This window comes from Megascapheus bottae, chromosome 31 (genome assembly GCF_031878675.1).
Source record: "Megascapheus bottae isolate mThoBot1 chromosome 31, mThoBot2.hap1, whole genome shotgun sequence".
In the NCBI taxonomy this organism is placed as follows: Eukaryota; Metazoa; Chordata; class Mammalia; order Rodentia; family Geomyidae; genus Megascapheus; species Megascapheus bottae.
In genome coordinates, this window is record NC_143539.1 from 12,183,029 (window position 1) to 12,193,906 (window position 10,878).

A 10,878-nucleotide genomic window follows, 5' to 3' on the forward strand; every position below is an offset into this window, starting at 1 on the left:
GGGCCTGAGTTCAAGCCCCAGGATTAGCAAAAAAAAAAAAAAACAACAAAAAACAAAAAACAAAAAAAAACCAAGAACAAAAAAATCTTTGTATAAAATGACTTCACAGAACTCTATTGTGATTTCTTGAAAACTATCTACAGTACACTCACAGAACTCTATCTCAATGGAGCTCACAAAATTCTACCTAAAATGACTTTATGGAACCCCCCCTTTAGGAAAGTGACAGAAATCTCTATAAGTGAGCTGGGGGAACTCTACCTAAAGAAAGACTTCAAACTCTACTTATACTGAGTTCACAGAATTTTACCTATACCAATATCACTAAAAATATTAATTCTATTTAATGACTCCACTTAAAATATGCTCACTGAAATCCATCTAAAATAAGTTCATTGAACTCTACCTATAGTGACCTCACAGAAATCTACATTTAGTGAACTCCCCAAACTACTTAACATGAGATGACAGACTGCCTAAGTTGAGCTTACAGATTCACAGAACTCCACAGAACTCCCAGTACTCTATTTTAAAGGAAGTCGGAGAACTCTATGTAAAATGAGCCACAAAACTCTACACAAGGTGGGCTTATAGAGTTTACCTAAGGTGAGCTAACAGATTTCAAAACAAAGTGAGCTGGAAGAAAAAAACTAAAGTGAGTCCAGAGACTGTTACTTAAATTGAGCACATAGAACCCTACGTACAGAAAGCTAAGAGAGCTGTAACTACAATGACCATATGGGTCTCTATAGAAAGTGTGTGCACAGCTGGGCACTGGTAGCTCACGCCTGTAATCCTAGCTACTCAGGAGGCTGGGTAGCAGCCCAGGCACTAAAATCCATGAGACTCTTATCTCCAATAACCACTAGAAAACCAGAAGTGGTGCTATGGTTCAAAGTGGTAGGGCGCTAGCCTTGAACAAAAGAGTTAGGGGATAGTGCCCAGGCCCTGAGTTCAACATCCACTATTGACAGAGAAAAAAAAAGGGTGAGAGCTGGTGTCTCACATCCATAATCCTAGCTACTTAGTAAGGTGAGTTCTGAGGATCAAACATGGGCAGAAAAGTCTGTGAGACTCTTAAGCACCAAAAAAAAAAAGCCAGAAGTAGAGCTGTAGAGCACTGGTTTGAGAAAAAAATCTCAAGGACAGTGTCCAGGCCTTGAGTTTAAGCCCAAGGATGGGTATGCTCGTGCAAGCACACACACACACACACACACACACACGAGTGTGTATGCACATGCACCCCCAGCACAAACACAGAGAACTGTACCTCTAATGTGAGCTTGCAGAACCTAATATTATGTGACCTATACCTAAATTGAACTCACAGAACTTTCCCTAAAGTGAGCTCAAAAACTCCCTCTGTAATTAGCTGACAGAACTATACTAAAGTGAGCTCACAGAACTCTACCTAAGATGAGATCATAAATTTCTACCTCATATGAGCTCATAGAACATGACCTAGCATGATCTCACAGAATCCATCACCTACGCCAGGCACCTGTGCTCCTGCCTGTAATCCTAGCTACTCAGGAAGCTGAGATCTGAGGGTTGTAATTCAAGGCCAGCCTGGGCAAGAGGATACATGAAATCCTTTATTTTTGCTTTTTTTTGTTGTTGTTGTTAGTCTGGGGCTTGAACTCCAGGCCAAGGCACTATCCATGAGCTATTTGAGTCAAGACTAGTGCTCTACCTCGTTGAGCCACAGCACCACTTCCAGTTTTCTGGAGGTTCATTGGAGATAAGAGTCTCATGGATTTTCATGATCAGGCTGGCTTGTAGCTAGGATTACACCAGTGCCTGGCTGCATGAAACTATTATCTCCAATAACTACCTTCTTTTTTTAAAAATGCCAGAAGTGGAGATGTGGCTCAAATGATAGAGCACTAGTTTGGAGCAATACAATCACAAAATTAACATGATCTCAGAGAATGCTACCTAGAGAGAATTTTTAAAAATTAATCTAAATTGAGCTTAAAGTACTCTACATATAGTGAGCTCAGAGAACTCGAAAGAATTTTGATCTCTCCCTGTTGAGCTCACTGAATTCTCCATGCAATGAACTGACAGAATTCTACAAAAATAAGTTCAAAAAACTCTTTGTAGTATGAGCTCACAGAGATTTCTATCTAAAATGAGCTTACAAACTGGGTGCTGGTAATCATGGTTCAAACCAGCCCAGGAAAGAAAGTCCATGAGACTTATTTCCAATGAACAACCAGTGTTAGCCTTAAACAAAAGAACTTGGGGGGCAGTTCCCAGGCCTCCTTAAGACCCACAAGCTATAGGTAGGTAGATAGGTAGATAGATAGGTAGATCGATAGACAGACAGACAGACAGATAAAGTGGGCTTGCAGATCCCTCTTTGTAAAATAAGCCTACAGAACTCTCCCAAAAGTGAACTCACAAAATTCTACACACAGTGATTGCATATATATATATATATATATATATATATAGAGAGAGAGAGAGAGAGAGAGAGAGAGAGAGAACTTCAATACTGTACTGGGATGTCATAGAATTCTGCATAGAACCCATAGATCTCTTCCTATAGTGCGATCACAGAACTCTCTCATGAGAGCTCACAGAATATACCTATAGTCAATTCCTAGAACTTTATCTGTAGTGAGATAATATATCCTTTTTTTTCAATAGTGGGGCTTAAACTCAGGGCCTGGGTGTTATCCCTGAGCTCTTTTGCTCAGGCTTAGCCCTCTACCACTTCGAACTCTACTTCCAGTTTTCCGGTGGTTCATTGGAGATAAGAGTCTCATAGACTTTCCTGCATAGGCTGGCTTCAAACTGTGATTCTCAGATTTCAGCCTTCTGAGTAGCTAGAATTACAACAGTGAGCCACCCATGCGCAGTCTCCCAAATTCTATCTGCATTGAGTTTACAAAACTCTATTTATGGTGAACTCTCAGAACTCTATCTACAATGAGCTTATAGAATTCCACCTATAAAGAACTCACAGAATTTACCTTAATGGACAGCAGGATATTGAGATCCAGCATGAAATCAGAATTTGGGATGGGGAGAAATCATAGCTCTAAGCCTGGTGTAGTGGCCTGTAATCCTAGCTACTCAGGAGGAGATCTGAGGATTGCAGTTCAAAGCCAGCCCAGGCACTAAAGTTCGTGAGACCCTTAACCCCCAGAAAAATGGAAGTGGTACTGTGGCTCAAGGGGTAGTGTGGTTGTTTAGAGCTGAAGAGCTCAGGGGCAACTCCCAGGCCCAGAGTTCAAATCCCACAACTGATAAAATAGAAAGAAAGAAAGAAAGAAAGAAAGAAAGAAAGAAAGAAAGAAAGAAAATCATAATTCTACTCTTCACTATGTGTGGTTGTCAAGAGAAAATCATCTATCTTAACTAAAATAGCTCCTTTAAAAATTGATCCTAAGGCCAGGAGTTTGGCCTAGTGGTAGAGTGCTTGCCTAGCATGCACGAAGACCCGGGTTCAATTCCTCGGTACCAAATACATAGAAAAAAAAGCTGGAAGTGGTGCTGAGGCTCAAGTGGTAGAGCTCTAGCCTTGAGAAAGTCCAAGGACAATGCTCAGGCCCTGAGCTCAAGGCCTGGACTGGTAAAAAAAATTTTATGTGGGATCCACATAGGATCAAGCGAAAAAATTCTTTACTGCTTTCAATCATTCAAGTGTGTTTATGATGCCAATAAAGACGCTCATGGAAGAAAGGCTTTAAATATTATATCAAAACTAATATTAAGAATTAACTCTCATTACCAAGAAACACAACAAATCGGAGAAAGTCTGGATAAGTGGGATGGCATGAAACTGCAGAGCTTCTGTATGGCAAAGGACATAGCTAGCAAATTAACTAGAAAGCCTACAGAGTGGGAGGAGATCTCCACTAACCATACAACAGACAAATATATCTAAAATATATCAACAGCTCAAAAAATTGAATCACTCCAAAACTAATCTCCAAAGAAACAGCCATCCCATTAAAAGATGGGCCAAAGACTTAAAGAGTCTTCTCTGAAGAAGAAGTAAGAATGGCCTATAGACACATGAAGAAATGCTCAACATCTCTGGCCATAAAAGAAATGCAAATCAAAACAGCTCTAAGATTCCACCTCATTACAGTTAGAATGGCCAGGATCAAGAAATCTAAAAAAAACAAAACAAAAAAAACAAAAAACCCCACAAAAAACAGATGCTGGAGGAGATGTGGCCAGAAGGGATCACTACTACACTGTTGGTGGGAGTGCAAACTCGTTCAACCACTATGGAAAGCAGTATGGCAGTGCCTCAAAAGACTAAACAAACATAGAGCTCCCCTATGACCCAGCAATTCCTACTAGGCATTTACCCAATCATCCAGAAACAAGGACATACTAAATCCACTAACACAACGATGTTCATTGCAGCACTATTTACCATAGCAAAGACATTGAACCACCCCAGATGCCCCTCAGTTGATGAGTGGATCAACAAGATGTGGTATTTATACACAATGGAATTCTATGCTGCTGTCAGAAAGAATGACATTGCCCCATTTGTAAGGCAATGGAAAGACTTAGAAAAAAATCATATTAAGTGAAGTAAGCCAGACTCAAAGGAACATAGGCTCAATGGTTTCTCTCATTTGCCATAATCAGTAGAAACTTTGGGCTCTCATAGCAGAGATTTACAATAGAATAAAGTCTAGATACATAAGCCATATTACAGTATGATGTTAAATGAAATAACCTCCAGGATATAGAAACAAAAGCCATATAATGAGTGATTGTTGTTCTTAATGTACTATGTTAGCTCTCTTCTCTTTTGCTGTCCCTTGGTTATCCAATATTGTTACAGAATTTTACCTTATTATCTGATATATTGTATATATGCTTATTTGGTTATTTGAAATTGGATAGGGAAGAGGGGAAAACAAGATGAGGGGCAGGGGTAGGGGGAGGGAAATGGGGACCAAGACACAAGAAAGGGTATCAATGTTTGTGAAGTAATGCACCTTCTATCTAGTGACTATAATGTAAACTTTCTATTAATTACAATAAAAACTATATGGGAGAAAAAAAAGAAACCTCCCCAACCGTCCAGAAACAAGGGCATACTAAATCCACTAGCACAATGATGTTCATTGCAGCACTATTTACCGTAGCAAAGATATGGAACCAACCCAGATGTCCCTCAGTTGATGAGTGGATCAACAAGATGTGGTATTTATACACAATGGAATTCTATGCTGCTGTCAGAAAGAATGACATTGCCTCATTTGTAAGGAAATGGAAAGACTTAGAAAAAATCATATTAAATGAAGTAAGCCAGACTCAAAGGAACATAGGCTCAATGGTTTCCCTCATTTGTCATAATCAATAGAAACCTTGGGCTCTCCTAGCAGAGATTTACAATAGAACAAAATCTAGAGACATTAGGCCAAATAGTACAACACTAAATGTAAGGACCTCCAGGATAAGGAAACAAAAGCCATATAATGAGTGACTGTTGTCCTTAATGTACTATGTTATCTCTCATCTCTTTTGCCATCCCTTGGTTATCTCATATTGTTACAATATTTCACCTTATTATCTGATATATTTTATATGTGCTTAATTGGTTATTTGAAATTGTATAGGGAAGGGGGGAATAAAGATAAGTAGGGGGAGGGTGGGAGAGAAATGGGAACCATGTCATGAGAAAGGATATCAATGTTTGTGAAGTTATGCACCTTCTATCTGGTGAATATAATGTAACCCTTCTATTAATCACAATGAAAAATTATATAAAAAAAGAACCCTCATTTACACCAAAGCATCCAACCTTAAGCAGAGTATATCTCCAGCTGAATAATTTTATCAGCAGTAATATAAAACAATTGAAAACAATCTCTATAATCCTCATCAACATAAGAATTTTATTGTTTATTTTATTGTGCACATTCTAGTTATGTCTTTGACAAACCTATGTTGTCTTAATATAGTCACAGCACATATTGTATGTTCTACATACATCATATTTTATCAGCCACATGCAATAGTGGGAATACACAAAACATGTAGCCATATCTTTTTCCCCTGTATCTCTACCCAGTCTCCTTCCATGAGTAAACAGAGAATAAGATGCCACAGAAGCTGGGGCTCTGGTGACTTATGCTGTGTATTCCTAACTACTCAGCATGCTGGTATCTGAAGATTACGGTTCAAAGCCAGCCCAGGCAGAAAAGTCCATGAAACTTATTTCCCTTAACAAACAAACAACGAACACACACACATACACACACACAAACTTGGAAGTGGAACTATGGCTCAAGTGGTAAAAAGTTAGCCTTGAACAGAAAAGCTTAGGGACAATGCCCAGGCCCTTAGTTCAACACAGCACAAAAAGAAAAGAAAACAAAAAAGAATATGCCATGGAAGATGAAGATAAAAACACATAAATAACTGTTAGACAGTTTAGCAAACATGAAGGGCTATTATTCAACATTCCAAGTTGAAGAGGCACTTCAGTGAGGTGCCACCATGTGGCAAAAAGCATTAGAAATGTGGCCAGTGAACTGGGACACTGAATACATGGACCCATGAAATTTTAGTTAATTACAGTGTAAATAACCAGCATAGGAATAATTGGGTGGAGTCAAGAGCAGGTTGAAATTTAGTGAAATTTCCTAATATAAGCCAGTCTCTCACTCAGTGCCAAATTCTTGAGACCTAGAACCCTAGTGCTAGAGATACAATTCTTACTGTTTTCTAGCTGCTTCACATCTGGTTCCTTTTCTCAAAACACCTCTGTTTCTTTTGGTGAATTAGCCTTTTCACATGGTCTCTATGACACAGGAAACCCACAATTTTGTCTTCCAATGAAGACTCAAGGGCATTGTCAGGAGATTGGAAAGTGGTCCAAGCCCATCAAATCTGATCAGCTTCCCGTGTTTAGAATTATTTTAGTCAGTTTCAGGGCTTGAATTTGGGACCCGGGCACTGTCACTGTGCTTTTATACTCAAGTCTAGTGCTCTACCACTTCGAGCTACAGCACTACTCCTAGTTTTCTGGTGATTCATGGGAGACAAGATTCTCACAGATTTTTCTGCCCACGATGTCTTTGAACAGCCCTCCTCAGATCTCAGAGGTCTCCTGAGTAGTTAAGGATTACAGGCATGACCCACAAACACCCAGCTAGTGTTTAGATTTCCATGACTCTGCATCCACTTCATGGGCAGAAGCTGATGAAATACAGAAAATATGGCAAATATATCAATATCTAAGACTTTGGAGTCTGAGACTGAGGCAGGTTAGGGACAGATAAAACTGGTGAAACCAACATTCTCCTAATCATATCCTAGGAGATATCCAGGAGTTTTATCTCTTTTACTTCCTCCCATGGCCACTCTTCATTAGTGGCCACTTTGAAGTTAGCTCTTCTCTGTAGGAGTTGATAAAATAAACCAAAACTGCAGGAAAGTTGGCACCAACAGTTGCTACATGTGGCCAGTGAACACCTTGTGGCCTTAGCCTAACTTTTGTACCTCAGATTCTTTCTTAAATCTAGGAAGAAATCTAAATCACTAGGAAATGGAAAGACATCCCATGCTCATGGCTAGGGAGAACCAACATAGTGAAAATGGCTATACTGACAAAATTGATATACAAATTTAATGCAATCCCCATTAAAATCCCAAAGACATTCTTTACTGAAATAGAAGATGTAATCCAAAGATTCGTATGGAACAAGAAAAGACCTAAAATAGCCAAAACAATTCTAGGCAAAAAGAGCAATGCTGGTAGCATTACAATACCAGACTTCAAACTCTACTATAGAGCCATAATAACAAACCACTTGGTATTGGCACAAAAACAGACCAGAAGATCAGTGGAACAGAACAGAAGACCCAGAAATAGAACCACATACCTATAGCAACTTGTATTTGACAAAGGAGCCAAAGTGGACCAAATATGGTCTATTCAATTATTGGTGCTGGCAAAATTGGGCAGCCACGTGCAGAAAACTAAAAATTGACCCTAACCTTTTGCCATGCATAAGCATTAACTCAATGTGGATCAAAGACCTCAATGTCAGACCCAAAACTGTGAAACTGCCACATGATAAAGTAGGAGAGACACTGGAACTCATAGGCACAAGCAAAAGATTCCAAAACAGAATCCCAGGGTCACAACAGATTGGAGAGAGACTTGATAAATGTGACTACCTAAAAATAAAAAGTTTCTGTACAGATAAAAGCATAGTTGCAAAAGTAGAGAGACAGCCAACCAACTGGGAAAAGGTCTTTACCAATAATACATCAGACAAATGCTTAATATCCAGTATCTACAGGGAACTCAAGAAACTAATCCCTCCAAACCCAACAAACCAATCACTAAATGGGCAAGGGAACTAAAGAGAGACTTATCAAAAGAAGAGATTAAAATAGCAGAAAAGCATATGAGAAAATGTTCATCATCCATACTCATAAAGGAAATGCAAATAAAAACAACCCTAAGATACCACCTTACCCAACAAGAATGGCCAAGATTTTGAACTCAGACAATCACAGTTGCTGGCGGGGTTGTGGAGAAAAAGGAACCCTACTACACTGGTGGGAATGTAAACTAGTTCAGCAACTCTGGAAAGCAGTGTGGAGGTTTCTTCAAGAACTGAAAATTGACCTTCCCTACGATCCCGCCATACCACTTCTGGGCATTTTTACCCTGACATCACAACCCAAGATATGACAAGGACACCTGCTCAGCAATGTTCATCTCTGCACTAATCACAATAGCCAGGTGATAGAAACAATCCAGATGCCCTACTGCAGATGAATGGATACAGAAAATGTGGTATATATATACACAATGGAATTCTACATAGCCAGCAGACAAGATAAAATACTGGCATTCTCAGGGAAGTGGATGAATTGAGAGAATCGTGTTGAGTGAGACAAGTCAAGACTAAAGGAACAAAAGGCGCATGGTATCCTTAATATGTGGCTATTAGATCCAAATAGAACAAGAGCGAGGACTCAATATTTGCATACCCAATGCTATGGACATGGTAATGGAAATATAAACCTAACTATATAGGCATAAAAACCAATGACTCTATATACACAATGTTTTATTTCATAAATTAATATGTTTCTATGACATACAAACCCTTAGCCTAATTTTGATTAAGTTCTAAAAACTAAGTCCAAGTGATTGTATATAGAGATTACCTTCTTGAACACTTGTTTACTAAACTTGTCATTTGAAATATGTTGTAAAAATCAATGTTAAGGGGCTGGGAGTTTGGCCTAGTGGTAGAGTGCTTGCCTAGCATGCATGAAGACCTGGGTTCAATTCCTTGGTACCACATACATAGGAAAAAAAGCCGGAAATGGTGCTGTGGCTCAAGTTGTGGAGCTGTAGCCCTGAGAATGTCCAAGGACAGTGCTCAGGTCCTGAGTTCAAGCCCCAGGACTGGCTAAATAAATAAATAAATAAATACATTTAAATTTTCCAAAAAAAATCAATGTTAATAAATTCTTTAATAAAAAAAATCTTCATGCACATGCACCACACATCACACACACACACACACACACACACACACACACACACACACACACTTAAAATCATAAGATGGCAGCCTTGTATATATGCAGATCTTTTCCAAACATCTGATTCCTCATTTACAGAAGAAAGACCCACTATCATTACCATTATCATCCTGCACTCAAATCCTAGAAAGCAAATAATTTTTAATTGTTATGTGTTTATTTTTTTTCCATCCTTGGGCTTGAACTCAGAGCTTGGTAATTGTCCCTGAGCTTTATTTTGTTCTACCACTTGAGCCACAACTCTCCTTCCAGCTTTCTCTGGGATTAATTGGCAATGAGAATCACACCAACTTTCTTGCCTGGGCTGGCTTTGAACTATGATCCTCAGATCTCAGCCTCCTGAATAGCTAGGATTACAGGCATCAGCCTAGTGCCCAGCTACAAAAAAAAATTCTTTTTTTTTACCAGTCCTGGGCTTGAGCTCAGGGCCTGAGCACTGTCCTTGGACTTTCTCAAGGCTAGAGCTCTACCACTTGAGCCTCAGCACCACTTCTGGCTTTTTTCTATGTATGTGGTACCGAGGAATCCAACCTGGATTTTCATGCATGCTAGGCAAGCACTTTAACCACTAGGCCAAACTCCCGGACCCCCCCAAAAAATTCTTAACCATGTGGTAGACCTTGAGTCATACAACTTGAGCCTATCATTTCTCTTGAGGGTTCTCTCTCTCTCTCTCTCTCTCTCTCTCTCTCTCTCTCTCTCTCTCTCTCTCTCTCTCTCTCTCTCTCTCTCTCTGAATCAATAATCTTTACCTCTAGGAAGAAAACTAGTTCTTGCAACCAGCCATATATCCTTCTGACAGAAGTGCTATGAAGAGTTGGATCTGCCTCTATCAGATGGTTGCATGTGCTGTGAGTGGGTCCTGGACCCAGAACCTGCTCCACGAATTCACTAATATCCATTTCCATGATTCTTCTGACTATTCACCCAGAAATACATCTCATGGCTATTTCTGTTGTCAGACTGATATACATCAAAATAAAATGGTTCCCACTGGCTTTTCTCCTCTTCTGGGAAACAGAGCTGTACATTTTGAATCTTAGCCTAGTCCATAGCTGCCATACAAGGGTGAATGGGCTGATCAGCGTTAGTCACAGGAGCTCACAAGGCCAACCAAAGACTTGTCAGGTGTTCTCAGTACTTATCTATAAACATCTTGTCTAGGCCCAGATGCTCTATAGTGGAGACAGGAAGAATTTCTTCTAAAGCTTTTACATCTGTACAAAGGTTCAAAGGATCATCCAAGAGCAATGTGTTTGTGTTTGTGTTTGTAGTCTCTAAGTATCCCTTCAATGGATTTGAGCAGTAATAGAGGCAGCA